The sequence below is a fragment of the Dendrobium catenatum genome, unplaced genomic scaffold, assembly GCF_001605985.2.
Source record: "Dendrobium catenatum unplaced genomic scaffold, ASM160598v2 fragScaff_scaffold_1574, whole genome shotgun sequence".
Lineage (NCBI taxonomy): Eukaryota > Viridiplantae > Streptophyta > Magnoliopsida > Asparagales > Orchidaceae > Dendrobium > Dendrobium catenatum.
This window is the reverse complement of record NW_021320036.1, coordinates 1,031,883-1,047,832: the sequence shown is the minus strand read 5'-3', so window position 1 is coordinate 1,047,832 and position 15,950 is coordinate 1,031,883.

Here is a 15,950-nt window from a genome sequence, read left to right as displayed (position 1 = left end):
CAATAGCCAAAGCTTCTTCACCACTATCAACTGAATAGGTAGACTTGCCAACAACCAAATCCTCACCATCCACATAACTAGGACTATCATTAAAATTCACACAACAATTAATATCAGACACATCTACATTGGCAGGAGCCAAATTAGGGGAAACAACCCCATCCACTCCACCATACACCACCAATTCACCATCAACATCAGAAGAAATAGAAGAACAAAAAGCATCAGCAGGGGCATTGGCAACAGGGGAGAGAACAGGAGAAGATCGAACCAACCCAACATTAATAGGGGAATCCAGCACAACAACCGATTCAACCAGAACCACGGGAGACCCTCCCAAGGAAGGCAAAATAGGAGAAAAAACAACAGGAGAAACATGATAATTAGAAGGCGCAGGTAAACCGTGCATAACAGAATCAACACCAACAATGCCATCAGGTGCCACAACCACAGGACACAGACGGAACCACCACAGGGCCAAGGAGCATAGGAGCAACATCCCCACCCTCCCCCATCAAATTATTAACAATAAGAGTAGACGTAGGCAAGGCAGAGGAGTCAAGGTAAGGGCGTAGAGTCCTACAACCAACCTTCGAATGCCCCAAAGAGAAACAGTGTGCACAATACTCAGGGAAATCTTCCAGAACCACAGATTAAACATAACCAATGTTATCCGGGCCAATCCAAATTTTATCAGGGTAATGTTTGGTCACATCCTGTTCAACCAAAATGCAAGCAAAAGACGGAAGTGAATAAGAGGAGGTCAGATTATCAAATTTTAAGAGTTTACCAAAAATAAAACTTAATCCATGAAGAATACGTTGGGCGAACAAATGAGGCCGAAGATTAGGGAAGGAAATCCAGATTCAGATAACAGGCGATTCAACCTCAATATCAAAAGTAGGAGTCCACTTTATCAATTTCATATAGCAATTACTCACAAAATAAGACCTATGAGCAAAAATCCTACAGTAATCCAAATTGTTAAAGAGTTTAATCAACACATTATGTTGGTTGAGAACAGTGACAAAAACATTGCCATTTAGCTTGAGATTGAAAAAGAAATTTCTAATGCCATCAAGAGATGGCCTTTGGCCATAAAATTTTCCAACCAGAGCAAATTCAAAAGGAGCGGTAAGAGACTGGATTTTGGCCTCCAAAATCCATAGAGCAGGCATACCCCTATGCGAAGACACCTTAAGTTCAGGAAAGGCAACGGAAGAATGCGACACACTAGAAAGAGCATTTTTAAACAAAAGAGATGAGAATCCATTCAAAAAACTAGGATCCCTAAGACGGGGAAGCGCCATAAAACCAAAAGAATGCAAACGACAATGAAAACGACAATAAAACGAGAAGAAAGAACTTCCCTGAGGCACACGAGGAGTAGCGCCCAGCGCGAGAAGCGGAGAAGAGGCCGCAAGGGGCGGCTAGGGCGAAGCCCTAGCACACCCAGGGAGCGAGAGAGAACCATCTAGGAGAGCTTCTAAGAGTTAAAATTATAAAGAAATTAATCTGAAATGAAGATTAGAATAAGCTTCAAAAGTTGTTCAAACTTCAAACTAGCTTGAATTCAATTTGATTCAAACTAGTTTGCATCTTGTTCAAATTAAGATTAGAATAAACTTACTCCAAATGAAGATTTTTACCTTGTCGTTCTTGCCAGAGGATAATCTGGTCAATGCCTACCCCACACATCGCCTACACCCAACCTACCCATAGCAAAACTCATGTCCTCCAATTGTTGTCAATCCCATCAATGCCTTTCTCCAACAATGTCCTCCGAAAACTTCTCTTCTCCTTTACACATAATTGATCTCGTTGATACCTCAACCCAACCAGCTCTATTATGAACTCTTCTTCTCTTTCACGCATTTGCCAAACTCATCAATTATGACACTAAACTTGCTCCATTGTGAATTCCTCTTCACTTTTGCAAGCAAATGGTCTCAGTGATGCCTTCTCCCAATGAATCCCTTGAAAACACCTCTTCTCTTTCGCACACCAATGATCTCATCAGTGCCTGCCTTATGTGAAATACCCTCACGAATTCCATTATTCATCACACATCGTCGTTCATATCAATGCCTTCTTGTAGTGAAAGAAGAATGTCAAACTCTCATCTTGCAAAACTTGGTTCAAAGTAGTTCAAAATTAAAATTAGTTTTGAGGGACTTCAACTTTAAAAAGTAATTTGTAAATACAATGTTTATAGTCGTTTAGGGCAATTTTGTTCAAAATAAACTTCTTGTCAAAATTAATGCATATCTTGGATTTTTATACAATTAAGTGCATTATGAATCATTTAAAGTCAAATTTCCCTACTATTATTTATATGAAATTATAATTTTATTTATAATATATTATAAAGATCTCCTTTAAGTTTTTGTAAATTTATTCACTCAATTACAATCACTCCCTCTCAAATTTAATTCAAATAAAAAGTACAAGCTTCAATTTCACAAAGTATCTCATGCTGAATTTGATTTGAAGTCTTCGTAGTCTGGAGTTTGATTTTCCTGAAATATTAGTACACACAAGAGCAAAAACAAATCTTCTAAAAAGTGTTAGGAGATAACTACACATAAAACAATAATATTTGGAATCATCAAAATAATACAAGTTGCAAGAATGTAAAACATGCAAATAGCAACTTTCCTAACAAAAGCAAACCCATTGATTGCACAACAATTTTTTTCTTACTAAAAACAATGGTTAATCATTAACCTGATAAATTATTACACTTGTCATGAGAAATAGGTTTTGTTTGGGATAACTTTTTTAATGTTTTCTAAAGCATCTTTTTAATACAAAATTTCTAGTTCAAGATATTTATGTACTAGAAAGTTGTTTTAGAAAGTTGTCCTAAACAAAGATATAATATACATCATAGCGAAATGTATAAAAGCAAATTTATTCAATAAATTTTTGGCTTTGATAGATCGTTATGTTTGTATTGGAGAGAAGGTGTTTGATTATAACATATCAAAGGATAGAATAGAGCATAGACCTTTTCCCCTTGTGTTAGAGTCAATGGAAGGTGGTTGAGTCATGTTTATGTTTGATTTGAAGTGATTCATAGAAATGGAATTATATTAACCTTAAAAGTAAAATTTGTTCTCTCAATGAGATTAAAAGATAAAAATATACATAGCTAGAAAATAGAGTGTGACGCCCCAGGCATCCATAGTGAAAGGATTCGTCGACAGTCTTGATCAATCATCACTTCTTGCTCCCTTGCCCTGACCTGAAATTGTTAACCACATATAATGAGCTTCAAAAAATCCAGCAGGTCACCAAAGCCTACAACTGAAATCAAAGCACGACGAAAATAATATGCATGACAACCAATCAAATCAATAACAGTCACTTACACATGATCAGTGAATCTATGCAGCATATACGAAAATCAGTACAAAAACAGAAATCAATGCATAAACAATAGAATCCCAAAATCATCAATGATAGAATCAGTGAACAGTAGAAATCAAATCAATAAAATCATATAAATCAATCAAATCAATACATCAATAATCACGTGCTATAAGAATCAATACAATGTATCAGTGGATCAGTAGTATCTGTAGTATCAATTGTATCCATGAATCAATGAATCCATAATATATGAATCAATAATATCGGTATCTGTATCCATGAATCAATACAATATCCATATCCATATCGGTGCCAGTATCCAGTGACATGAATAACATGCAATATCAATGAAATCGTACAGTAACAGTAAACCCGTAAATCCGTTAGTAAATCCATTCATCAGTAAATCCATTCAGTAATAAATCAATTCAATACAATAAACCCGTCAATATCAATAAATCCATTTGCTAACAATAAATCCGTCGATAAAATCCGTCAATATCAATCATGCGTAGGGTAATCAATAAATCAATCAGTAATCAATAAATCAATGCATATCAGGAAATCCACACAAGGCAATGTCAATAAAATTCATAATGAGATAATAAGAACAATACCGTACACATTCAATTCAATACAATAGTCTTACTGAACAAGTACAATCACTGGCTATTAAGGTATTTTTCAAGTCGATAATCCATAGTGCTGTTGTAGAAATCCATAAATATATTCGTTTGCTCAATAAGAGTCGTCACTCTGTGCCCGTCGGCATAATAATCTCCTTATGACTCCCAATCGTTATATCAATGATCAATAGAGGATATCGCCAAACCCTTTTTAAAGGAAAGCCCGTCGGCCCACCATCCTGTACAGGTCAAGTCAATCTCCAACCAACGGTTCAACCAGTCTTCACTTGTCTTTAAGTAACAATAATAATAATTCAATCATATATTCACATTCGTATGCATATCAATAAGGTATTGAAATCAATAAATTCAATTTAGCTCAATGCAGAAAAACCCCTTAAAATATCGAATAGTATACAGACGTCGTTTCAAAATGCACAATTCTCGAAAATTACCAAATTACCAGAAATCGAATAAAATAATGTTACAAAGATTTACTTGTACTGAAGCAACATTTTCCAACATCCTGATAATTTTTTATTCGATAAAAATCACACAGAACTCAAAATAACCGGTAGAAACTTTACAAAAAATACTCAAATCGTGCAGAAATATCATATCAGAAACATATCAAAAGTTGTGCGGTAAAACTTTCGTTAATACAAAATTATGTGCATTTTTCGGTAACGGAAACACAAAACTAAGGACAGAATTATCAAAACTTAAAATCTTCGAAATCAAAAATAGGATTCGGAGTCCTTACTGCGAGACAAATAAATCTTCCAACTGCGTCGTCAGACGAAAAGTGCTCCGTGGCCTCCAAAATCAAGCTTTCCTCTTCTATTTCTCTCTCCTACCTTTTCTCTCTCTTAAAAATGATCCAAAATATCTCAAATCGGATATTTATCAAGCAGGATCGTCCAGGACGATGCCCAGATCGTCCCGGGATGAACTCCTCTAGACACGGATCGTACAGACGAAAATTAATTCCAATTATTTCGTCCCTGGACGATGCTCTCTGTTCGGTTCGTCCCGACCCTTCTGTTGACCTCGATTTTGTCAAACCATGGGCATGAGGGACTAGGTTGACCAGGTCAACTTTTGACTTGGTCAACCCAAGGCTTATTGGGTCAATTTTGACCCATTAAGGCCTTTTGAGCCCAAATCAAGCCCAAATCAAATTCCAACTCATTAGTGACTCAAACCTCATACCCATTGGACCCATTTGACTGAGTTGACCAAGTCAACACATGACTTGGTCAATCTAAGTCATAATGGGTCAAATCGACCCATTAAGACTCATTTAAATCCCTATTAAATGCCCATTCAATGCTCTAATCAAATCCCTTCGTTTTGAAATCAAAACCACGGCCAAAACCGCCCCTTTTCCCTCCTAATTACCCTTAGATTCGATCCTAGCCATTCCCCTGAGGTTTAGGAGTTTAAATAGCGAAAATTAGGTTTAGGAAAGGACTTTTTGACTCTTGCTTGATCTCCAGAGCTCCTCAGGCCCTGAGAGTTTGTGAGAGTGCTTTCACGACCCTTCCCCACCTTCCCCGACCAAATCCCGACCACCTCGAGCCGCCGCCGGCGTAATCTCCGGCCACCCAAGGAGATCTACGTTATAAGACGTTTAGAGACCGATCCAGGACGTTTCGAGACGAGGTTTCTTCTACAAATAGGAGCGTGGACAGTCTACAAGTGCAACAAGCCAGAAATCCCTCGATTCTATCGAGTATTTTCGGTATAATCTCAAACCCTAGCTAGTGCTTTTAGATCTAAATAGATTTTTATATACTGCATATTAAGTCCCGAAAAATATCCCCCATTAATTCTCTTCATGTCTAGTTTCGGTGTTTAAAATTTTATGTTGATTGGTTGAGTATCGAGCGAGAACGGGACGAAAAACGCCGTGGATCTTCAGTTTCGCCCTAACTGGAGGTGTACGCTTTTTGGACCGTTGATCGCGCGATCAACGGTCCAGATCTCTCTATTCCGCGGTTCCGTCCGACCGCGGATCCGTGTCTGGGATCTTTCGATTCGTCCGGCTTGATCTGGACCGTCCATCTCATAAGGCGGGAGATCAGACGGTCCCGCGTCTTCATCCGACGTCTTTAAGTAACGGGCGCTGATTCCCGTGCGGCCCAATCATTGCCCGGGATGGCGGAGCCAATCCCGGGACGCCAGCTGTCTGACCGCCGCCACGGTTTGGATGGACCGCTGGGATCGCGCCACGTGGACCGCACCGAGCTGTTACCGCGGCAATCATTGCCGCGGCCCCGGGATCCAATCCCGGGCCGCCGCGTGGCTGACCGCCGCCTCCGCGGTTCTGGGAGCGAGTCAGAGCGCGCCACGTGGCATTCTTCTTTCCTTGTTATAAGACATCTCCCTGCCTGCGGGTTGAGTCCGGATAATCTGGCCTATGAGGATGAAGTGCCGGACCTAGGGAGACCCAGTCTTTTCAAAAAATTATTTTCTATAAGCCTGTTTTTAAAGTTCTATAGCATTCATGAGCTGACATTTCAACTAGCATGCATTGCATTAGAAATCAATTTAATTAAAATTTAATTGCATTAGCTAGGAGCATCTGACCCACATAAGTCTAGGACCACTTAGGAAATTCTCTAGATGTCGGTCCTATTTCCAAAGAACTGTACCACCCACCCATCTTTCATAACTGGCTTGACAGCATGGTTTTAAATCGATTAGGTGATTAGCTGGCTCCCCCAATCCAGGCCGGGGTAAGTCCAGGTTTTGCATCGCATTAGCTAGGACACTGGTCTTAGTGTGTGTCGAACACTAAGTCCAATCTAGATTTAGGATTCAAGGCTACTATATTCGGTCTCGTAGTATGCCTTAAATAGTAGGTAGGTCCCTTTCTTTCGGGGACTCTAAATCCTACTTATCTGCGTCACAGGATGACGCCACCTCCATCTTTCTCTCACGCATGTGATTGATTGCTTGTCTTTCTTTCTCCAGTTTCTCTCTAGTACCCTAGAGCCTCCGAATGCTGGTATGAGCCATGCATGTTGATTGAGCCTCTTTGAGACCTTTCTTTCCTTTGAGTAGGATTTCCTAGTCTATACCCTTGTGCTAATCCCAATTTGGAAAAGATAATGTATGATCCTTAATCGAGAGTCTTCTCGGGCTCCGGCCCGGGATGTAATTAACCACGGGGGCTTGCGCCCGTGGGAAACTTGGCCCCGCAATCTACTTTACCCCACTCGATCTCTCGTATCGGGCGGGGGAAACCCGTGATTAGGTCATGTATATTGCTACCCATCGGGGTGTGCTGGCGACAGCATCTATCCCCAATGGTTAGTCGTATGCGCGATCCAATCTGCCCTCCCATCGACCTATTTGTGTCGAGCGTAGAGGCCTACGATCGTTTTGTCCTACGGGATAGTGCGGCCGTACTCTCTGCATTCAAACCCCCGCGAGCGGTGCTCCTTCGGAGGTCCACACCTTCCAGGTTCGTACAGACGAAAATGACAGATTCTTCACAATTTTCTTCAGTTCGTCCGGGACTAAGGCCAGTTCGTCCGGACTAACAGCACTAAAAAAATCAGCTTTTTAAGGGTTTTACATAGAGACTTTTATCTACCTATCACAAGATATCCAAAAGGGTTTATTTTAATTCTACGGGATCTAGTTTCTCGTGGGTACAATCCATAATGGTAAATTATATCATGAGTGTGATACTCAATGAATATTATTGATTAGTGATGTTTGTTCATATTCATGAATTCAATATAAAAAGGGGGTCATGTCAATTACATATTCAAATAGGAGATCAACTCAATGAGGTGTTCAGCACATAACGCTTCACAAATGGGTTACAACAGCAAGAATGTTATATGACACCAAGTAGGGGCTACAAACAAACCGAGTTAAGTCGAGCAAGTGTTTGTTCATGTTTGAGCATTTTTATTATCAGTTTTTTTTAAAGCATGGTTCGAGTTTGATTCGAGCTTTTTTGCTTGTGTTTCAAGCTTGGTTCATTTAAAATAACAAATGTTCATTTTTTTTGTTTATGTTTGATTCATGTTCGGTTCATTTTTTGTGCTTATTGATCTTTTAACAAACAAGCCTTATCAAACATACTAATAAACAATTACCTAGAGCTTGTTTGTGAATACATCTAGTGAGTATTTTCAACCTATCGAATGAGTCCATTCACAAACATATCTAGCAAGTGTTTTTGAGTACCAAATGAGCCCATTCACGAACAAATGAGCTCAAAAAACAATTCTTATTATAAACAAGCTTGTTCATGAATACTTTCGACAAACATTCCAACAAATATGAACAAATACCTCTTGTTCATAAACAAACTCATTCTATTAAAAAATATCACATAAAAATTAAATTATTATTTTTTTTGAAAAATAAGAATATTTAATTATAATAAAACTAAAAAGAATGTGAAAACATACAAAATAAATATTTAATCAAGCTTCTTAACAAGTTTTATATGGAGCTTCTTATCAAGCTTGTTCGTGAGCTTTAATTGATATTGTTTATGAACATAAACGATTCGAATGCCTAGTTGTTCAAGTTTGTTAAGTTATTTAGCAGTTGAGTGTTAAAAAAAATTCAAACTTGTCTGATTGCTTAAGCAAACGATCATGAAGGAGTTATAATTGAGTCAAGCCATGAGTAGCTTGTCAAAAGCTTGGTTCTTTTGCACCTCTAAAACCAAAAGAGTAGCATAGAAGATCATAACATAGGAATAAGTGAGAATTGTTAAATAATGGGACGAGATTATTTAACATTGATTTTGTAAGCATTAAAATGGAATTGCTCTTCAAAATTACAGGGAAGATGGATGGAATCACACATCAAACTTCATAGGAGGTGCAAATGGAATTGGACCAAGAACTAAACAAACATTATGATCATAGGTTTATGTATGTAATCAAAGAGATAAATATCAAGCATGTGAGAAAGGACCTAGTGCTAGGTGTAACTCTTCTATATATCTACTCATGGGAAAGAGTTTATAAAGGCCAATGATGGAGCATATACCTTCCAGCAAGATGAAGCATTCTAACACCTAAATGGATTTAAAGCCACTTAGGTTGAGTCTCTATGTAGAACAAGCTAACAAATACAAAGAAAACATGGATCATATAATAGCTCCACTATGATAAAATGGCATACATACACATGAGGGTATGTTATGTAATGTAAAAAATATAATTAATCTATATCTCCATACTAACATCTCTTAAGGTTATGCAATATAATGTATGTTGGCTAGGTTTTATCAAACATACTAACATCTCAAAGTTAATTTTTCCAAAAATTAAACTCGATCACCTTATTGGGACCTCTTCTATGTTGTCCAAGTTGAAGGATAGTTAGGGGATATAAATGCATGTCTTCTGTCAAATAGCCTTGATCGCTCTAGTAACCTAGAAAATCATTTGTAAAATAGGATAATCATGCCCAACAAGGTTTGTAAATTGTTGCAAGAGCAATTATAGTTATGAAATCATGAACGTCGTAGAAAGTGAGATCTCACGTAAATCCAATGATATTTATTCCAATTTCTTAAAAATATACATGATTTCTATATTAGCCCATGATTTTAGGTACTTTTGCTCACCTCAAATGTCGGACATGAGTACCACACACATAAAAGACACTTTTCTCATGAGCTTCTAAAAAATAGAGATTGCTAATCCACAAGATTAATCAAATGATTTACCCAAAATAATTATGCCAAAATAATAGATTTTTGGTACCACCAAATTCACCACCTTATTAAGTAATATACATAATCAATATTTAGCAATAAAAAAAGAAATCAAAGTTAGGACATATTAATCAAATGATTTGCCCAAAATAATTATGCCAAAATAATAGATTTTTGGTACCACCAAATTCACAACCTTATTAAGTAATATACATAATCAATATTTAGCAATAAAAAAAGAAATCAAAGTTAGTGACATATTATTTAAATGCCAATAATAAACTTTCAAAAGTAAAAAAAAAAAATTCACTTAATATCTAACAATGTAATAAGAGTATTCAAATCCAAAAATCATAATACACTTCAACTTCCCACTTCTATTTTTATTTCCAAATATCAAATACATAAAGTATGATAATGGCACCTTATTAATCAAATAGAGAGGATTAATAGTGCATGAATATATGAACTTGTGTCTTTTTCTTGATGAATTTGAGAAATCCTCAATCAAATCTTATTCTCTTACATTATACTTTTAAATTCTATAAGCTATGCATAAAAGCATAATAAATGAACTAACTGCCTCCTTATTTGGGCAAGGGTCTGATTCCCCAAGTCCTCCTCTCTTTGCCTATACATTCATTGTTAAGATATTGATCCCTCAAATCCCCCATCTTTATTTGTTTTTGTAATATTAAGGGGTTGGTCCCTAACCCCTCAACTTTCTCCTCCAAGCCCTACTCCACATCATCATCTATTGCAAGTCATTAAAATTGAGTTAGTATCATGCATCTTAATGTGCCATATATAAAAAAGTGTATGTAAGATTGGTTAGAACTTCTAATTTTTATTCTAACCTTATAGAGTTATTCTCTGTGTTTTTTGACCACGTTTAACTCCAAAATAATAATGAAAAAAAAAATTCATTTCTCCTTGGGATGGAATTAATTGGCTTACAGCTAACTATACTTTTACCTCTCTTGGCTTCTCATAAAAAAATAGGGGTGTTAGATCGATCCCCTCTTTATAGGTTTAGTTGTGATGGACTAGGATGGAGTATGTTTAATGAATTTTAGGAATTCCTTCTCATCAGCTCTATGCACTAATTTAGATGGACAAATCACTACAAAAGTAAAATAAAAAATTCTAATGAGTAATTTTATATTCCTAAACTCTGAAATATAAATAATGGTTAAAAATACTTATATATTTATTCATGAGTCATAATAAGAAATCCTTGCTTATGAGCACCTTTTTGCTCCTCATAGCATCCTTAGTACTCTATGGATGTTTGAAATTATTTCATAAGTTTAGTATTATAGTGATTCTATATATTAGTTATAATATAATGGGCTGATACATTCTTCTTTACTATTTAGCCCTTATAATGTGCCATGTCCTTCTTAAGCTCTCGTGGTGTCCTCTCCCATGACATTATACTCCATAGATATCTAAAAAATGCAATGATCTATGACCATAAAAAGTTATTCAAATGAAGACAACACAATGCTTGTCATGATTGTGAAGGACACCATCTAAAAAAATGCACAACCCAATATTCTATATATAATTTTTAATAGTGCACTTCATTAAAATATTCTCAAGTTCTATGTTCTTGAAATTCTTGTCCACCAAAATAACTCTTGAATAACCTTCTAATTTATTATTATCTCTTGAAATTATCATTAATTAGAATGTAATAACCACAAGACCCTTATGCATGTGCATCATCTATATGAATATATGATTTTAATAAAAACTATATAAAAATATATCATTCAAATTGCTTGAAACCCTAATCACCCCCATTTCCCTCCTCATTTCATTCCTTAGATGGTGAGAAGAGCAGGGATAGAGAAGATGAGAGAAGAGAGACAAAGCAGGGGTTGAGTTGTATTTTCCATCACTCTAGTTATAAAAATTTCTCTAATAACTATAGATGACCTTAATCTTATCTCAATTTTTAATGATTTTAATTCTTATCTATATTTCTCTTTCCTAAAATTAATAAAAAACATTATACTTACAATCTAGCCAACTTTCACAATGTAACTTTTGATATGTTATATATGTGATTATTATGCATATCTGATATGATCATCTTATATTTTCAATGGTTGGTTTGAAAATATTATACTTCAAGTATTTCAATGAGCATACAGATTTTAATAAAAATTGCTACAGTCAAGAAAATATTTCTAAATTTTAACAAAAATAATGCATATTATGAATTTTTATACATAATATGATCCTTGTGAACCCCATTATAATATCATATTAGTGACATGCATATGCACTGTGATTAATTGTCAATACTGTATAAATGACATGAGACATGTGTAATTATTAGAGTTTATGTGTTTAATATGAAATATATATGGTGCAATGTGTGTAAGCAAGAAAGGCTAGTTCAATATGATTCAAGTTGGTGGAGATATGTCCTTTTATAAGATTGGAAGCTGACGAGCTTTCTTTAATAGGGTTTAGTAATGTTAAACCATCCATGAGATATGGAGAGATAAGGGGATGTGACATGCTATGGAAACGAGCTAACGGGCTGGGGTGACGAATCCCATGTATGATGCCACTTGGTTATAGGATATTATATGATTGTCATGGAGAAAACACCATAAAACTAGCTAGATATCCTCATAATGCAATATATGAATATGAATGTATAGATTTTAATTTTAGATACATGATATGATAACATTATTGATGGTACATGATGATAGCACATGAACCCATGCATATGATACATAATTTTATGATAAGACTCATATGACAATTTAATTATGATATAAGATATGCATATATATTGAAATACTTGATGTGGACCTCCGAAAGAGCACCGCACGAACGGGTCAATTGGAAGGGACAGATTGGATCGTGCATATGACTAACCATTGAGGATAGAGGCTGTCGCCAACACACCTCGATGGGTAGTAATATACACGACCTAATCACGGGTTTCCCCCACTCTATACAACAGTTTGAATGGGGTTTAGTAGATGTGGGACCGAGTTTCCCACGGGCGCAAGCCCCCGTGGTTAATTACATCTCAGGCAAGAGCCCGAGAAAATTCTCGATTAAGGATCATATATTATCCTTCCCAAAGGTGGGATCGGTATGAGGGTATAGACTAGGAAATCCTACTCAAATGGAAGAAAGGTCCGAAGAGTTCAATCAACATGCATGGCTCATACCAGCATTCGGAGGCTCTAGGGCACTAGAGAGAAACTGAGAAAAGAAAATCAAGCACTCAATAACATGCGTGAGAGAATAGATGGAGGTGGCGTCATCATGTGATGCGGATAAGTAGGATTTATAGTCCCTGAAAGGAAGGGACTCACCTACTATTTAAGGCATACTACGAGACTGAATGTAGTAGCCTCGAATCCTAAATCTAGGTTGGGCTTAGTGTTCTACGAAACACTAAGACCCGGGTCCTTGCTAATACAGTGCAAAAACCTGGACTTACCCCGGCCTGGATGGGGGAGCCAGCTAACCACCTAATCGCTTTAAAACCATGCTGTCCAGTCAATTATGAAAGATGGGTGGTTTGTACAGTTATTGAAAATAGGACCGACATCTAGAGAGTTTCCTAATTGGTCCTGAACTTATGTAGGGTAGATGCTCCTAGCTAATGCAATTAAATTTTATTTAGTTGATTACTAATGCAATGCATGCTAGTTGAAATATCAGCTCATGAATGCTATAGAATTTTAAAAATAGGTTTATAAAAAATAATTTTTTTGAAAATACTGGGTCTCCCTAGGTCCGGCACTTCATCCTCATAGGCCAGATTATCCGGACTCTACCCGTAGGCAGGGAGATGTCTTATAACAAGGAAAGAATGATGCAATAATATGCATGCGACCCCAGACGATTCCGGCAGTTCCCTAAGTTCGTTAAGTTTTTATGTTATTTAGAACTTAAAATTTTAGGAGTTAGTTATGAGTAGAAAAAAAATTTTATAGTCCTTAGAGAGCCTAACGAAAATCCAGGCGAAAATAAAAGTGGCATGCAAGAAAGAAACCTAGAAAAAGTAGGTAATTCTACTACGCAATCAGGTAAACACACAATATAAATCCATAATAATCAACTAAATGTCCATAGGCAAATTGCCCTTATTATAACCCAGATATGCAGAAAATAAAGTGGCCAGACACCACTGCCAACAACTCGGATTTCTAAGCCTATGACAGACGCAAATGACTTTGGGTGGGATATTGGTCTTCAGTCTTCTGGGTGTTTTCTTCTCCTTGGACTCCTTGAAACTCTTCTCCTTGGACTCTTTGGATCTCTCCTCCTTGGACTCCTTGGATTTCTCCTCCTTGGACTCCTTTGATCCATCGTGGCTTGAATATCCAAACGAAGAGACAATTCCCCCTTGATAGGGGGCATTGCCTTTTCTCTTTAGATATCCAAAGCCATCCCACTCGATCTCTCAAATGGAAGAAGACTCTCCCCTATGAGGATGCCTTCTTCTTTTAAGATTCAAGTGGGATAAGAATATCCACACTCAAAGACCACTTTCACAACTCTTAACAAATGTTACAAATATTACATCCAAATGAAAAGCAGAAAGGAAATCTAGAGAACTTGCAGGGTTATCCTAATAAAAATTAAAAGCAGTTATATATGGAAATGAAAATAACTCAAACTATTGACCCCGTGCCAAGCCATGCTCTTAATTATGAGGGCTAAGCAGCTCCACCTGTAGCAGTTATAATTATTTTTATTTAGCCCTCATTTATTTAGGGGGGCTGAGCAAGCACCTACATAAGACAGTATTAGAAATTATAACGGTGCTCCCCTTTTATTAGCTTGAGCATGGCCACCTGCACGAAAGAACAATATATATATATGTATGTGACGCTCCTAACCTAGGGGTAAATCTAGCGCTCATCACATCATCCACAAAGTGCAGAAAAAGTAAGTAAACATACCAGCAATTTCAAACAGCATGTAATGAAAACCACGAAAAGCTCCGGCATACAGTAGAAAAAAAAAATAAAACCCAACAGCCTAACCTAGATCTAAAAGTGGTGCCCTAGCAAACAATTCTATTTGTGTGTAAGGCTAGTGTTGTTTGGATAGACCCTAAGCAGGGTAGTTAGTTAAAGTTATCTAGAGTTCAGGTTTATTGGGGTCTAAAAAGGATATTTTAGTTAAAATTCAAATATTAGTGAATTAGGGTCCATTTTAATTATCTCAGTTTGTTGTTCAGTTTTAAATGCTTAGGGTGATGATATTTGAAGTTAAAGTTATATTAACCAATTTTGGAAAGTCATGGGTCCTTCTAGGAACTAAGCTAAGGGGTCCAAAAGGTCAGTATGGGAAAAAGGCTAAGTCTGGGATTCCTAACACCTTAGGAAAATACTAGACCTTAAGAGAATTAGCTAGCCAGGTAATACACTGAAATTGGAGTTTTCTGGGCAAAGTTATAAATTTTATAAGTTTCGGGCTCTAAATGAACTACGGTTGACCAAAAAGTTGACTTTCTAATCTAGTCCATTTTCTAGAAACCTAAAATTTTTAATAAATACTAGGCCCTAATTGGAGTCTAATGCAAGTGAGTTTGCCTAATTTGAAATTTTCTATAATTAGTTATGAGTTTCTAAAGATCGGGTAATTAAAGGAATTTTCTAAATTTTCTAATAAAGGGCTATTTTTATTGTTTTGCTCTAAATCAGCTCCAAACTGATTGGAATCACTCCCAAAGGTCAAGGATGACCAGAGAAAGTGTTTCCAAGTGTTTGGAGAAAATTTAGGATTTTTAATAATTTTTAATGAATTATTAATGGCAAAATGATAAATTCCACATATGGTCAAATTAGGGGTCAACCTGAAGTCAAACTAAGGAACCCTATTTATCTAAGGTCAAGGATTAGATTCTCGTCAGTTTGAGGTATTATGGATAATTTTCTAACCTAAAATGTATTTATTGCAATTTTTAGAAGGTCTCGGGGTCTTATTTAGCAGGTTAATTATGGTTGGTTAATTAAGGGGTCTAAAGACTCCTAAAAATTCCTAGAAAATTCTGGGATATTTTAGATATCACTAAGTTTAAGTTTTGAAGTTTTCATGTCAATCCGGGGTCTATCCTAGCCCCTAGAAAATTTCTAATTTCGCTAGACAAGTCCTTAATTTTTTGTCCTTAGGATGTCACTACATTATATGGGTTCAAATTGTGTTTCACACTAACCCTCAAGGTAATAATGAGTGGAAAACATATAAAAGCA